The sequence below is a fragment of the Neofelis nebulosa genome, chromosome 8 (assembly GCF_028018385.1).
Source record: "Neofelis nebulosa isolate mNeoNeb1 chromosome 8, mNeoNeb1.pri, whole genome shotgun sequence".
In the NCBI taxonomy this organism is placed as follows: Eukaryota; Metazoa; Chordata; class Mammalia; order Carnivora; family Felidae; genus Neofelis; species Neofelis nebulosa.
In genome coordinates this window covers 121,072,139-121,088,118 of record NC_080789.1, presented here as the reverse complement: position 1 = coordinate 121,088,118, position 15,980 = coordinate 121,072,139, and the positions used below count along the sequence as shown (strand labels likewise).

At 41.6% G+C, this 15,980-nt stretch overlaps 1 long non-coding RNA gene across 1 annotated transcript in view; it reads left to right on the top strand.

The window, feature by feature from the left end:
* The window catches only part of LOC131483500 (uncharacterized), a 52,337-nt gene extending 36,720 nt beyond the window's left edge, over window positions 1–15,617 (top strand). The window contains exon 4 of the long non-coding RNA XR_009247724.1: window positions 14,657–15,617. This is a non-coding gene — a long non-coding RNA (uncharacterized LOC131483500). The remainder of the gene's footprint in view (window positions 1–14,656) is intronic.
* The last annotated feature ends 363 nt before the right edge of the window (window positions 15,618–15,980 follow it).

Genomic DNA, 15,980 nt, shown 5'->3' with positions numbered 1-15,980 from the left:
AGACAGAGCATGCACAGGGGAGGGGCAGAGAGAGAGGGAGACACAGAATCTGAAGCAGGCCCCAGGCTCCCAGCTGTCGCACAGAGCCCGACGCGGGGCTCGAACTCACGGACCGTGAGATCATGACCTGAGCTAAAGTCGGATGCTTAACCGACTGAGCCACCCAGGTGCCCCACAAATTTCTTTTTTAATAAAGGGGAAACAAAGCACAATTAACTGTCTTTGCTCGTGTTGAGAGGCTTCCGGGATAAATAATTCTTGAAGTCATGGCTGGCCATGCTCTCTAGAGCCTTCCTTTCTCCAAGGTCTGTTTGCAATTGTATCCTTCCATTGTCTCAGGTTTCAGCACGGCCCGTGGTAACCTGAATTTCCTAGGCAGCCTAAGTGGTTAAAGTGAAGGGAGGATAACAGGGGCCACTCTCTCTGTACACACGAACTCTTATAAAACACCTACGTTCTCAGTATGAGGTCCCCCAATACTTCAGGAAACCCCCAGGAGCATCGTGGTGTATTTCCAAGGACGGCATCGCAGAGCCTGACATCTCTCCCTCTCCTGCTGAGTCTTTGCCATGCTGATCTGATGCGGTGTTCTCTGATGCCCACTGGAGATCTTTGGTGACTCATGGCCACTTCCCATTTTGTGAGCAGGACAGGGTCACGCTGCCTTTCAGTTGAGCCACACTGACTTTCAACGTGCTGAGTCAAAGATGCTGCAGCATGGGGCACCTGGGTGGCTCAGTCGGTTGAGCGTCGACTGCACCTCAGGTCATGATCTCACGGGTTCATGGGTTCGAGCCCTGCGTGGGGCTCCGTGCTGACAGCTCAGAGCCTGGAGCCTGCTTCGGATCTGTGTCCCCCTCTCTCTCTCTCTGCCCTTCCCCTGCTGGCCCCGTCTATCTCTTTCTCTCAAAAATAAACATTGAAAAAATTAAAAAAAAAAAAAAAAGATGCTGCAGCAGGAGCACAAATGCCCTGCTGGATTCTCTACCAAAGTGGGGAGACTCTTCCTCTTTCTCTGCCATCATGTAACGTCGATACCTGGTCAGAGGAGGGCCGTCCAGGGCTCTCAGCAAACACCTGTCTGCGTGGGGTTGGGTAGCTGGATGTCCCAAGTGACAGCACTGTGTCCAACATCTCCTTCCTCTCCAGTTGTCCAACTGTGCGTGGGGCCTTGACCTTGAGCCAAGCTTGCTATCAGTGTCTTCAGTCTTGGTCCCATGCATACACAGAACTCTGGTGTCCCACCACCGGGGCCTTCCAAATACCACCAGAAGGTCTGAATCCTAGGATGACTATGGTTTAGGTTCAAGCTGGAAGCCCTTCTGCTCAACTAAGGAAATGATTCAGAATCATGCATTAAGTTTGAATCATCCCAGTAGGCCTGTGGCCATCTGCTCATACTTGCAAGGAAAGAGACAAATTGTGGTTTTGGCATATGGCTTTTGCTACTAAACCTTATTGTCTTCTCTTAATGGTGAAAATGACACATTGTTTAAAACTAAGGAATCATTATCGCATGTGACTAAATGTACAATGAAATGTTATAGAAGGTATATTGATAATTTGATGTTCAAACTAATGGAATAAGTGTGAAGGCACGGGGGAAAATTGTGGCCATGGACCAGATTATTTCTTGGCTTTTTTTTTTTTTTTTTTTTTCTTCAGGAGTGGCAGGAAGTTGTTGGAGAGGATGCTTGGATGGTCATTCCTCCTCTCAGCCAGTAGTGAGCCTTTTGGTAACTACCTCCCCTGTATTTTTAAAAAAAGCTTACTTATTTATTTTGGGGGAGGGAGGAGCAGAGAGAGAGAGAGAGAGAGAGAGAGAGAGAGAGAGAATCCCAAGCAGGCTCTGTGCTGTCAGTGCAGAGCCCAGCATGGGGCTTGATCTCACGATCCGCAAGATCATGACCTGAGCCAAAACCAAGAGTCAGACGCTTAATCAACTGAGCCACCCAAGCACCCCAACCTCCCCTGTATTTGTCTTTCTCTTGACTTCAAAAAGATGAAGAGGTTTGTTGCCTTCAGTTGCCCAACCCCTTAGGACCTATGGTAGATGACACTCATTATGACTTCTCTGGTTTGGATTGATCTGAGCCACTGAGAACGTAAGATGTAATTTTAGAGAGTACCACCTTAATGATTGGGAGTCGCACAGTATCGACTTCTGCTCGGGTCATGATCTCACGGTTTGTGGGTTCAAGCCCCACATCGGGCTCTGGCTGACAGCTCAGAGCCTGGAGCCTGCTTTGGATTCTGTGTCTCCCTCTTTCTCTGCCCCTCCCCCGTTCTCTCTGTGTGTCTCTCTCTCAAAAATGAATAAACATTAACAACAATTTTAAAGTCACGCAATAGTAGAAGGAGCTGGAAAGATGAGTCTCAGACATAAGCTTGAGAAGCATGCTGCTCTAATTCAACCTCTGCTCTTTAGCTAGGTCTTCCAGCTGGCTGTTCATTCCAATCTCATGCATGTCTCAAAGAGGTCCTGTGGTCGCATATCCCCATGCCTCACAGGCATCTTATTTAGAAGAAGTTTTCCAACGTTTTAAACCTAAGTCATTTATTCCTGTTCCGTCTGTAGTAAAAATGACAAACAGTCGTTGAGTCCTCCCAGTCCCAAATTGCATGTGGAATGATGTGTAAAGGAAAGGGTATAAGCTCTGATGTCAGATAGACCTGAGTTTGAATCCTGGCTTCACCACTTACCAGCTGTGTGACCTAGGGCAAGTCATTTAACCTCTCTGGATCCCGCTCTTCGTAGCTCAAAGTGGAGATCGAATGCCGAGCGCAGCGGGTAGTTATATAAGTTAGATGAAAGGACAGATGTGACCGTGACTGGCATGCGTTATGCGTTCAACAAATGCCCTCGACCTGTGTGTTATTTTCAGATATGCCCTATGTCCAAGTAATTAATTTGCATTGATTCTGTTGCTTGTGTAGCAGGTGACGTCAGCAAGGAAAGAGTTCATTACAATTAAGGAAGTCTTTAGAAATCGAGTTACAGCCTGAAGATTGGACTCCAGGAGATGGAATTATTTTGCAACCTAAGATTAGTTCAGTGAAAAAGATTAATGAGTCACATTATAGAATCAGCTCACGCTAATGACAAATGAAAATGTTCTGGTTTTTAGCTAGAGTTGATTTAATAATATTTGTGCAATAACAGCATTATATTCAAAGTCTGTTCTAGCAAATTGGCCTTTACCCAGAGCTTTCCTCTCAGAGGTGAGGTCATTCTTATCATCTGACTGGCCACTTTGGGGACAGAGCCCTCGAGGGTGCAGTTTCAGGGCTGGCGAGAAGCCCTCCAATTCTCAAACACCCTGCTCTGTTTCTTTCCTCTTGGGATGCAATGAGGTGATTGAAGCTTTCACCTACCTATTTTCCATGACTTAAGTCATCTGCGAGAATCACAGATGAAGCCAGACTCAGGCATTAATACCTTAATCGGCAGTGATTCATCTGATTAACGCTGGCAGAAAGTACAGTCCTGGGGTAAGTAGTTTGGGGGAAGAACAAGTCAGAGTAGGAGAGGCAGAACGCTTGGGAAAAAGTGGGTGGGGTACAGGGGCTCAGCAAGTGCTGGTGAGGGGTTATTTATTACCCCAAGCTTCCAGAACACTGAGTTTCAGCTGGTATTTGGGTCAATTATGCCTCGTTCTGACATTACTGTTTTCATATTTCTGTCATCCCCACTAGGCTATAAAATCTTCAAGGGAGAGGAGCTTCCCTTTCATATCTCTCACTTTCCCTCCGAGTGCCTTCCTCGTGTCTAGGAGGCATTCAATAAATGCCTGTTGAATGAATAAGTAAGTCAGTGGAGGTAAAGGGGATATTCAAAGTGAAACGAGGAGGCATTGAACAGTATCTGGTGTTTTCCTGTTGTTGTTGTTGTTTTTAACCTACGTCTGGATTTCGTAATTCTGTGTTCATTTGTTGCTTCAGGTAAACTACCCTCCTGTGAAGTCTTTTCTGTTTTCTGCCCAGATTTGGGTCTCTCTACCCCTTCCTTTCCATCTTCCTGCACACCACCTCCAGTATGTCTGAGCAGGCTCACCTCGCATGTGAACTCTACGGCAGTCTCTGCTTCTCTGTTTTTATTGAAATCCTGGCATCCACTCTGACGGTGTTCAGAGTGACCAAGAAGAAATCTGTCATCTGACTAGTATCACCTGAGCAAGAAAGAAATCGGGGATCCTCATGCTTACGAGGTGCTCTAGTCTTAAGTTCAAATTACAGCGGGAAAATCAAGTCGCTAATAGAGGCAAACAAATGTTGAACACGCCCACTATATGGCAAGACTGGAAATGGAGTTATACAAGATATGTGCTGCAGGGGCCCACTGAAAGCTTTTGGGCGAATGAAAATTTTGTTGCCCTGAACAATTTCTAAAATTTGTCCCGGAATACTGGAATGGTTTTCTATTACAGAAAAATTCATTTCAGTGTTTCTTTTGTTGAGATGCATTGTGTGGGTTCTTTCCCCCTTTTCTTCCAATGGAGGACGCTGTATTCAGATATTTTTTGTAATTGAAACTTTTGTCTTGAGGTAATGGTATATTCGCATGCAGTTTTTAACAAATGATACAGAGAGACCCGTGTACTCTTTATGCAGTTTCCCCCAGTGGTAACATTTTTGTAAAACCACAATGCAGGGGCACCTGGGTGGCTCAGTCCATTGAGCATCTGACTTTGGCTCAGGTCATGATCCCACTGTTCACGGTTCGAGCCCCGTGTCAGGCTCTGGGCTGACAGCTCAGAGCCTGAAGCCTGCTTCGGAGTCTGTCTCTCTCTCTCTCTCTCTCTCTCTGCCCCTTCCCCATTCTTAAAAAAAATAAAAACATTAAAAAAATTAAAACTACACTACAGTATCACAACAGGGTATTGACATTGATACAGTCAAGATGCAGAACATTTCCATCCCCAACAAGGTCCTTCATATTGTTCTTTTATAGCCACCCCCAGTTTCTCCCCAGTTCACCCTCTTAAAAAAATTTTTTTTTAATGTTTATTTATTTTTGAGAGACAGAGACAGAGCATGAGCAGTGGAGGGGCAGAGAGAGAGAGGGAGACACAGAATCAGAAGCAGGCTCCAAGCTCTGAGCTTGGACTAGAAAGGCTAGAACTCACAAGCTGTGAGATCACGACCTGAGCCGAAATGGGTCGCTGAACTGACTGAGCCACCCAGGCGCCCCACCCCCCCTTTTAATCCCTGGCAACAACTAATCTGCTCTCCGGTTCTGTAATTTTGTCCATTTCAAGATGGTTATATACACGGAATCATATAGTCTGTCACCTTTGGGGATTGGCTTTTTTCACTCAACATAAGTCTCCGGAGATTCATCCAGGTTGCTGTGTAGCTCATTCCTTTTTAGTGCTCTGGTGTGGACGTATTGCGATTTGTTTCACCATCCATCCATTTCTAATTTTGGGCTACTAGACATAAATCAACTGTAAATATTTCTGTGTAGGTTTTGCTGTGAACCTACGTCTTTATTTCTCTGGGATAAATAACCAGGAATATTGATTGCTGGCCGGTATGGTAGTTACACGTTTAGGATTGTTTTGTTTTGTTTTGTTTTGTTTTGTTTTAAAGAAAGTACCAAACCATTGTCCAAAATGGCTGGGCCATATTACGTTCCCACTAACAGTGTGTGAATGATCCAATTTCTTAGCTTTTGTGGCAGCATTTGGTGTTGTCATTATTTTTTATTTTGGCCATTCTGATATGTGTGTAGGGCTATCTCATTATGGTTTTAATTTGCGTTTCCCTAATGGCTAATGATGTTGAACATCTTTTCATATGCTTATTTGCCATTTTTATATCTTCTTTGGTGAAGTGTCTCTTTATGTCTTTCACTCATGATTTAATTGGATTTTTAATTTTTTTTTTAACTGTTGAGTTTTGAGAGTACTTAATATAGTCTAGATATTAGTCCCTTGCCACATGTTATTCGCAAATATTTTTTTTTTCCTGGTCTGTAGCTTGTCTTTTTATTTTCTTAGCAGAGTCTTTCATTGAGCAGAAGTTTTTAAATTTTATGAAGGCTCATTTATCAATTTTTACCTTATGGATTATGCTTTTGGTGTCACATCTAAGAAATCTTTGCCTAGATCCTGAAGATTTTTTTCCTACTTTTTTCTCTAAAAATTTTACAGCACTACATTTTACTTTTAATTTTGTGGTACGCTTTTAGTTAATTTTTCGGTAAAGTGTGAGACAGATTGAAGTTTATTTTTTTGCCTGTGGATGTCCATTTGCCCCAGCACCATTGGTTTAAAAGGCTATCTTTTCTCCATTGAATCGCTTTTGCACCTTTGTCAGAAATCAGTTGGGCATATTTGTGTGGGTCTATTTCTGGGTTCGCTACTCCGTAACATTGATCTATGTATATATTCCTTCACCAGCACCATCCTGTTTTGAATACAGTATCTGTACAGTATGTCCTGAAATCAGGTAGATGGATCCCTCTTACTTTCTTCTTCTTTTTCAAAATGTTAGCTATTCTAGTTCCTTTGCCTTTACAGATAGCTTTTTGTATAATCTTGTGTAATGTTTGCAAAAAAATCTTGCTGGGATTTGGATAGAAATTATATTACATCAATTTGGGGAGAACTGGCACCTTTACTCTGTTGAGCCTTTCAATTCATGAACACTGTGTATCTCTTCCTTTATGTAGATCTTCTCTGATTTCTTTCATCAGGGTTATGCAGTTGTTATCATACAAGTCCCACACATGTTTCGTTCGGTTTACACGCAATGTTGAATTTTTTGAGAGGTTGTAAACGATATCGCATTTTTGTATTGGGTATCTATGTGTTCATTGCTGGTGTGTACAAATACACCTGATGTTTTCCCACCTCTATTGAGAAATAATTGAGATACATCACTGTTTTAAGGTTAAGGTGTGTGGCATGATGGTTCAATTTACATATGTTGTGAAATGACTACATAATAGGTTCTGCTAATGTCCATCTTCTCCTATAGATGCAATTAAAAAAAAGAAAGAAAGAAAAAAGGAAAACATTTCTTCTTGGGATGAGAACTCATATGATATACCTTCTTAATAACTTTCTTATATATCATACAGCAGTGTTAGCTGTAGTCTTCATGTTGTAATTACATACTTACTGCTCACTCATCTTATAACTGGCAGTTTGTACTTTTCATCACCTTCCTCTGATTTCCCCTCTTGCCACTTGCTGCCTCTGCTAAACCGTAAGTCTGACCTCTTTTTCTAGAAATTAGATTTGTTGGTTTTTTAAAATGAATTTCTATGTGTTTATCTTGTATCCTGATTAGCTCTGAGAGTCTCTCGTAGATTTTTTTTGACATTTATATGTAAAAATCATGTCGTCTGCAAATATGGACAGTTTTGTTTCTTCCTTTCTTGTCTGTAATCTTTCTTTTTTTTTTTTTTTCATTTTTCTTGTCTGAATACCCTGGTTAGAACTTCTAGCACTATGTTGAGTAAGACTCGTGAGACTGAATATCCTTCCCTTTTTCCCAATTTTAGGAAAACAGTCAGTCTTTTACCATGAAGTACAGGCTGGCTCTGGATTATTTTTAGGTGCACTTTATCAAGTAGAAGAAGTTTCCCTCTATTCTTAGTTTTCTGAGGGCTTTTACTATGAACGTGTCTTAAATTTTATCAATGTCTTTTTTACCAGTTGATATAATCATGTAACTTTTTCTTTAGCCTGCTAATAGAAATGTTGAACCAGCCCTACCTTTCTAGAATAGGCCCCACTTGTTTCTGGTGTCTAATTCTTTTTATATATTACTATTTACTAATATTTTGCATCTATATTGATGTACTGTATTCTGTATCTTTATTCGTACTGTCTTTGTCTGATTATGGCAGTAAGGTACTACTACCTTCATAAATAAATTGGGAAGTGTTCTCCCCTTTCCTATTATCTGAAAGAGATTGTGTATAATTGGTGTTAATTTTTCTTTAAAAGTTTGGTAGAATACTTCAGTGAGGTGCCTAGGCCTGGGAATTTCCTTTTTGGAGATTTAAAATTGCGAATTCAATTTCTTTCATTGTTAGAGGGCTGTCCAAATGATCTATATCTTGTTGGATGAGTTCTGATAGTTTGTGTTTTTCAAGGAAGGGATTCAGGTCATCTAAGCTGTCAGATGTATGTGGATAGAGTTGATGGCATCCACCTGCTGCTACTTTGCTGTCCGTGGGCTCTGTAGTGATATTCCATGTTCCATTCCTACATATATTGGTATTTTGTGGGTTTTTTTTCAGTTTTGCTACAAGTTTGTCGATTTTTTTCAATGCGTTTTTGTTTTACTCCCCTCTCTCTTTCTCTCTCTGTTTTCAATTCATTGATTTCTGCTATCCTTATATTCTTTTCCTTCTGCTTGTTTTGGATTTATTTTTGCTTTTCTTTGTCTATGTTTTTGAGTTAGAAGCCTAGATCATTAATTTGAGACTTCTTTTTTTCTGATGTCTGTGTTTAGTACTATAGATTTCTTCCTTCACATTTTTAAAGTTTATTTATATTTTCAGAGAGAGAAAGAGAGAGAGAGAGAGAGAGAACAAGGGAGGGGCAGAGAGAGAATCCCAAGCAGGCTTTGCACTGTCAGTGCATAGCCCAACCTGGGGCTCGAACACACAAACCATGAGATGTTGACCTGAGCCGAAAACAAGAGCCGTCCAGTTAACTGACTGAGTCACCCAAGCACCCCTAAGTTTTCCCCTTCACATTGCTTTAGCTATGTCCTACAAATTTTGATACGTTGGATTTTCATTTTTATTTAGTGCAATGTATTTTTAAATGTACCTTGAAACTTTCTTTTTGACCCATAGATTACTTACAAATGCATTGCTCAGTTTTGAAGTGTTAGAGATTTTCCTATTATCTTTCTGCTATTGATTTTCAGTTTAACTTCATTGTGGTTGGAGAAAACACTACAAAACTTCAATTCTTTTAAGTTTTTTTGAGGCTTGTTTTATGACCCAGAATTTGGTCTATTTTCATATCTTTCATAGGCGCTTGAAAAGAATGTACATTTGGCTGTGTTGAATGGAATGTTCTATAAATGTCTATTAGATCCTGTTGGTTGATGGTGTTAAGTTCTCCAATATCCTTGCTGATTTTCTGTGTAGTTGTTCTAATGATTGTTGAGAGTGAGGTGTTGACATTTCTGACTATAAATTGAATTTATCTTTCTCTTTTCAGATTTGTCCGTTTTTGCTTCACATTTTGCAGCTTTGTTGTTTGATGCATGCATATTTAGGATCACTGTGTCCTTTTGGTGGAACGACCCTTTTATCATTATATAATGTTCCTCTCTGTCTTTGGTAATTTTTTTTGTTGTTAAATCTACTTTGATATTAATGTGTATGTGACATATTTTTTCCATCCTTTTACTTTCAACTTACCTATACTGTTATATTTGAAGTGAGTTTCATATAGCCAGCAAATGTTAATTCACTCTGCCAATCTCTGTCTTTTAATTGCTTTTAAAAGATCATTTACATTTAATATAACTATTTCTATGTTGGGGATTATTACCACTATTTTATTTTTTTGTTTTTCATTTGCTCTCTGTTTTTGATTTCTCAATTTTTCCCTATGTGGGTTACTTGAAAATTTTTTCATTTTGATTTTTCTGTTTAGTGTTTTTGAGTATATCCTCTTAGGTCATTTGTTTGCTTGTTTCTTTAAGTATTGCATTTAATAATGAGGTGTCATTGTCTCACCAGTCCAAGTGAAGTACAGAAACTTCACCTTTCTTTACATTCCTTCACCTTCCCTTGCTTAAAATGTACGGTTCATTTTCATTATTCACGGTAGTTACATTCTATAAGGTCTCTGTGAACACTGAATTAGCAAATACTAAATCACTGCTCGCAAGGGAAAAACAGAGTTAAATTCTTTTGAGCCTCAGGTTTCATTTTCATCAATACATAACCTGTTTTATGCATGTTTCTGTTTAAAGATACCTTATTTAATATATATTGTTGATTCAGCAACATTGAACTCATGGCCAACAGCACTATAATTTATGCCTAAATGAAGCTTATCCAACACATGTATTTTCTCTATAAAGCACATCACAACCTTCTTGCACTTTAGAACATGAGACAAAACTTCAGCATTACACTTGGAGGCCATTTTAAACAGCAAATTGATAAATAAAAAGCACAAAAAAAATATGTCACACTAGGTAGACAAAGAGCATTTGCTTACAGTATGAGAATTAAGAGGACAGAATGTCACCTTATTTGACCTCATCTTAGAACATGTATGTCAGTGACTCAAATTTTTTGCCAGTCTGCACTTGTAAAAATGGCACGAGTATTAATTTGAGAGTTACAAATACATTTTAATGAGCTGATGAATTGGCAAATATAGAATCTGTAAACAATGATGATAGACTATAAATGTCTTAAATGTTTTTCTACAAACATTTAGAACCATATCAGACAGTGTTATGATTTTTGCTAAAATCAGAAAACAATTTGGAAACTCAAGGAGATAAGAAAAACATTGCATTACGTTATATGTTTGCTTACTTTGTTCCTTTTTTCTTTACTGATGTTCCAGATTTCCTTCTTTTATCATTTCTTTCTTATTTAGAGAATTTTTTTTCTCTCCATCCTTTGAGGGTAGTTCAGCTAGTGACAAATTCTTTTTGTTTTCTTTAATCTGAGAATGTCTTGATTTCCTCTTCATGCTTCAGGGATATTTTTGCTGGGTGTTAGATTTGAGGTTGTCAATCTCTTCTCCCACTACTTGAAAATTGTGTCACTTCCTTCAGAGTTCCATGGGGTCTGATAAGAAACTTGCTGTCGTTCAAATAGGTTTTTTTCTTTATAGGCAAAGAATATACTATTTTTCTTTGGCTCTTTGCAAGATTTTTCTTTGCCTTAGTTTTTGGAAGTGTAATTATGAAATGTCTTGGCATGAATTTCTTTAAGTTTATCTCTTTTGAGGTTGACTCAGCTTCTTGAATTTGTAGCTTTATGTTTCCTGGCAGATTTGGGAAGTTTTCAGCCATTATTTCTGCAAGGACATTTTTAGCCCAAACTTTCTCATTTCCTTCTGAGATTCAATGATATGAATCTTGGATATTTCTTTAAATTTTTTTTAAATGTTTATTTAGTTTTGAGACAGAGAGAGAGACAGAGCATGAATGGGGGAGGGTCAGAGAGACAGGGAAACACAGAATCCGAACCAGGCTCCAGGCTCTGAGCTGTCAACACAGAGCCCGATGTGGGGTTTGAACTCACGGACCGTGAGATCATGACCTGAGCCGAAGTCAGATGCTTAACCGACTGAGCCACCCAGGCGCCCCAAATCTTGGATATTTCTTATAGCCCTACAGGTCTGAGTCTCTCTTCATTTTTTTCCTGTTGTTCAGATTGGATAATTTCTGCTGTTCCATCTTTCAGTTCACTAATTCTTTCCTCTGTCTTCTCTGTTCTGTTGTTGAGTCCATCCACTGGGCTTACTATTTAATTATTGTATAAATTTCAGTTCTAAAATTTCCATTTGGCTCTTCTTTATTATCTTCTAATTCTTTTCTGAGACTTTCTATTTTTCTCATTACTGCTTTTTGAAGCATTTTTATCATGGTTGCTTCAAAATATGTGTTAAATAATTCCAACGTCTCTGTCACTTGGTGGTGGCTATCTTTGATTGTCTCTTTGCACTTGGTTTGCGATCTTGGTTCTTGGTATGATGGGTGATTTTTTCTTTTAATTGAAATGTGGACACTTTCCTATAGTGTAAAGAGTCTCTGGATCTCAAATCTGGTTTTAATTGGCAGTTCTGACCGTTCTCTGGAAGGAGAAAGGGAGCACTACCATATTACTCCTAAGCTGGAGGTAACAGCTCGGATTCCTGTTGGGCCTCTCCAGAACAGGGAGGCTCCTTGTTACACCTGTACAGGGATGGGAGCTCTGGCTCCCCCGTGTGGACTGCACGGGTACTGCAGTGGGGCTGGCTTCAGTACCCTTGGGCCACGGTGATATTTCTGACTGTCCACGAGGCCTCTGATGCCCACCCCAGTGGGGTATATTCGTACGTTTAAAAATCTATATTCGTTATCTCTAGAAAAAAAATAAAAGTAAGTTTCCTTAATGAACTTCTAAGCTTTCCATTTCTGTCATCTCCCTGCTGATTAATTTTTTTTTTTTTTTTTTTTTTTTTTTTTTTTTTTTTTTTTTTTTTTTTTTTTTTTTTTCAGTAAGTCTCTTTACCTGTTCGGGTCTGGCAGCTGTCCAGATGCTTTCTTCACTCATGGTGAATTTTCATATATAGCTACTGTTTTCTCCTATCTTTATCCCAGCGTTTTCTGCTTCTCTTGCTCCTCCTTTGTGCCTTGCTTCTCAGTGTTTACTCCTTTTGAATGTCTGTATCATAGGTGCTCTTTTCAGAGCGTTTCACTTTTAAAATAAACAACCACCAAAGAGGGGGTTAAGTTCAAGTGCTGAGAAGTGCAAGTCAGTGCATCCTGCCTGGAGACACCTCCCTCTGGGGGCAGGGGGGCATCTCAAGTTGACTGTGGAAGGGTCAATAGGAAAGACTAGCCGAGGAGCTGATTTTGAAGACTGAAACCCATTTCCTCTGAGGAAAGGAAATAGTGCAAAACTATTTGAGGTCATATTTCCCTGTCTTAGCCACTTGAATGGGGGTAGTGGCAATCAGAAGCTATAAATAGATAAACTTTGCTAGAAACACCTTGAAGAACCATCAGGAAGTGGCCGGCCTTGTTCATGGTGTTTTAGAAACTAGCATGTTAGCGGCCGATGGCATTATCTCTAATTTCACTTTTGCGGATATCCATGGACGTTGTCATCCTTCTGTCACTCTTTGGGATTCTCAGAAGTACCCTTTTGTTTCATGTCCCATCCCCCACCCCCGCCTCTTCACACTCTTGGGGTTCTGGATGGCCAAATAGGATTTGAGTGATTGATTAGCAAGTTTTACTAATGATTTCGATGAGCTTTATTTGTTTGGTGTGTCATTAGCTTTTCCCGGTAATTAGAATTTAGTCGCAGTATTCATACTTGATGTAATTCTGGATAAAGAGTATCCTCGTTAAGCTCAACTAGATTTATAATTTCCAGGTCATTATAGAACAATGTATCCGAACCTGTAGTACCTCTCTCTTCTGATGGAAGAACTGTTTTATTTTGTTTTAAAATATCAAGTATTTTTTTTTGCTTATGAAATGACCTACAACACTGGCTGTGGTTTTATTTTTTTATTTTTATTTATTTAAAAAAAAATTTTTTTTTTAACGTTTATTTATTTTTGAGACAGAGAGAGACAGAGCATGAACAGGGGAGGGGCAGAGAGAGAGGGAGACACAGAATCTGAAACAGGCTCCAGGCTCTGAGCTGTCAGCACAGAGCCCGACGCGGGGCTCGAACTCTCGGACCGCGAGATCATGACCTGAGCCGAAGTCAGACGCTTAACCGACTGAGCCACCCAGGCGCCCCTGGCTGTGGTTTTAAAAGTAATGTTGGGGCGCCTGGGTGGCTCAGTGGGTTGACCGTCTGACGCTGGATTTGGGCTCAGGTCACGATCTCATGCTTCATGAAATCAGGCCTCTTCGTAGGCCCTGCACTGGCAGTGAGGAGCCTGCTTAGAATTCTCTCTCTCCTCTCTCTGCCCCTCCCCCGCTCATGCTCTCTCTTTCTCACTTAAAAGAAACAGACATTTTTTAAAAGATCAAAAGTAATGTTTTCCAACAAAGTGTTTGCTGGATCAAACTTGTATCAGTCTAGGCTCTAGTAACCCTTTCTTTGGGGAGGCATGTGAGTGAGTCGGCCTTTGGGATCCATTTATTAGATTAATCTTTTTTTAGAATCCTAATTATGCCATATCTGGCGTCTGGAGAGAAAAAAAAGAGGATAGTGTCCCCGTCCACCTGTGTCGCAGACCCCAATAAAAGATGCATAGGGACCACGGCCTTCAGCTGGTGACTGAGCAGCCCCCCTTTATCCCCTTAGGGATGGCAGGGAAGTTGAAATGGTTATCTGGCTTTATCCAGGTCAACAGAAGAGCAGGGCTGAGCAGGGCTTTAGCTGATCCTTCTTTGCGCGCGTGGGCAGCTGTGTGGCTCCCGGAGCCCTGGCTGAGAGGTGCAGAAGCATCAGGGCGTCTTGCTGGGGCCGAAGGGACGAAGAGAAGTCGCTGCCTTTCTGCCAGCCGGGTTCTTTTGCAAGTTTGCTCTTGGAGGCACTAATGATGAGTGGGAACCGCTTTCTCTGACTACTTTAAGGTCACCCTAATTGGCTCCATTGGCTGTGTTATAAGGCCTTTCAAAGAGACTAACGACGCATTCTTTGGCTCCCAGCTGCATGTTAATAACACCGTCTTTGGAGTCTGACTTTAAAGCAGCGTCACCTCTGATACTTGAATGATTTGATAGTGGCAACAGAATGATCTAAACTGAGGTCCTAAGCAGGACACAACTCCTCCGGCCACCCCTGGGGCGGGGGGGGTGGAGGGGGGGGGGGACGTGGGCACAGAATAACTCCCAGGCATGGGCTTTATCGGCCACCTGGCTGTCGTGAATGGCAGCTCCTCAGCAGGTGAAGGAGCCATGCCTGGGGGACTCGTCACCGTCAGCAAAATGCTCCTGCCTAAACAGTTTCCCTCCCTTCGGCTTGGTTTTCCCACAGACGCTGCTGACTGTGACTGCTGATAAGCTGAGTAAGGCAGGAGGTCAACAATCCGGAGACTGCTCTTAATTATTAAAGGATCAACATGTCTTAATGCACGCATCCACTGGGGAGGCCAGAGAACCGGGGCTCGGGGAGAGAAGTCTTCTCCTCTTTAAATTGGCAAAAACAAACACACGAAGCAGTTGTCCGGGGTGGGGGTGGGGGAGCTAAAGGGTTGCCCCTCTCTCCTAACTCTAAATTTGGAACCGAGAATATTGGCACCTCTTCCTCTCCAGACTCAAGCTGCCGTGTCATCGAGGAGTGGGTTTGCAGACGTGATCTCCGTTTAACGAACTGAACCTTGACTCGGCCCCATGGGCAAGGAGCGCTGGGATCCAACAGCCCAGGGCCCCAGGGGAGCTTTGCGTGACTACTCTGCGTTAGTGCCTTCTCTTGTCCTAAATTAAGCTCCTCGACATATAATTATCCATCCCACACACTGAACCTATCTCCCAGGTAAATGTTTCTGCTCGGGGAACACTGGTTCGCAGGATAAAAACAGTCCTCCTCTGTCTCCTCCCTGTCACCACCGCCAGCCCCACGGATGAGTCCTTGCTGGGTGCCCTGGGCTCAGGGCTGGGCTGCCTGCTGCGGCGATCACACGAAGCTACAGGTGAGCCCGAGGAAGTGGTGGTTGTGCCTTTTCTCCCTCCTTTTTTCTTTCTTTCCACAATTGGAGGGAAAGGCGTCGGGACCGGTCAAGAGCGATGCAGGTGGATTTAGTACGAAAAGAATCAGGACACCATTCCGTTGCAATACCTGACAACGTTGCAAAGGAAAAGGGCTTCATAAAAGCAGCGGCCGGGTGGGTTGTCTCCAAACGAGTGTGGCTCCCGAGATGAGGAGACCATCCCGAAAATTTGGCCGCAATGCCTATAAGCTGAAGTACCTGTTCCAGATCTGTGCCAGATGAGGTTTCAGGGGGTCTGCATGAGTACCAGTGAGTTCATGGCAGCTCCCAGGCTTAATAATCATGGTGTTGCTCTCAGTAGCAGAGCAAGCGAGGAACGGAGACGACAATTCACTCGGGAAGAACATGGCAATGTTAAGAAAATGGCCAAGAAACATGGAAAAATGGGCTCAAACGAATTCATAAGCCTGAAATTCAAATGACAGCCCTCTATGTTTATCTATCAGGTTTGCAAAGAGAAAACAAACAACAATACCCTGTGTTGGCAAAGGGTACCGGGGAGTTACTAGAATCAGACAGACTGGTTTATGCTTCTAGGCTCTTCCTCTTACTAGCAAAGGGAACTTGGGCATGTCATTTATGTTCTCTAAG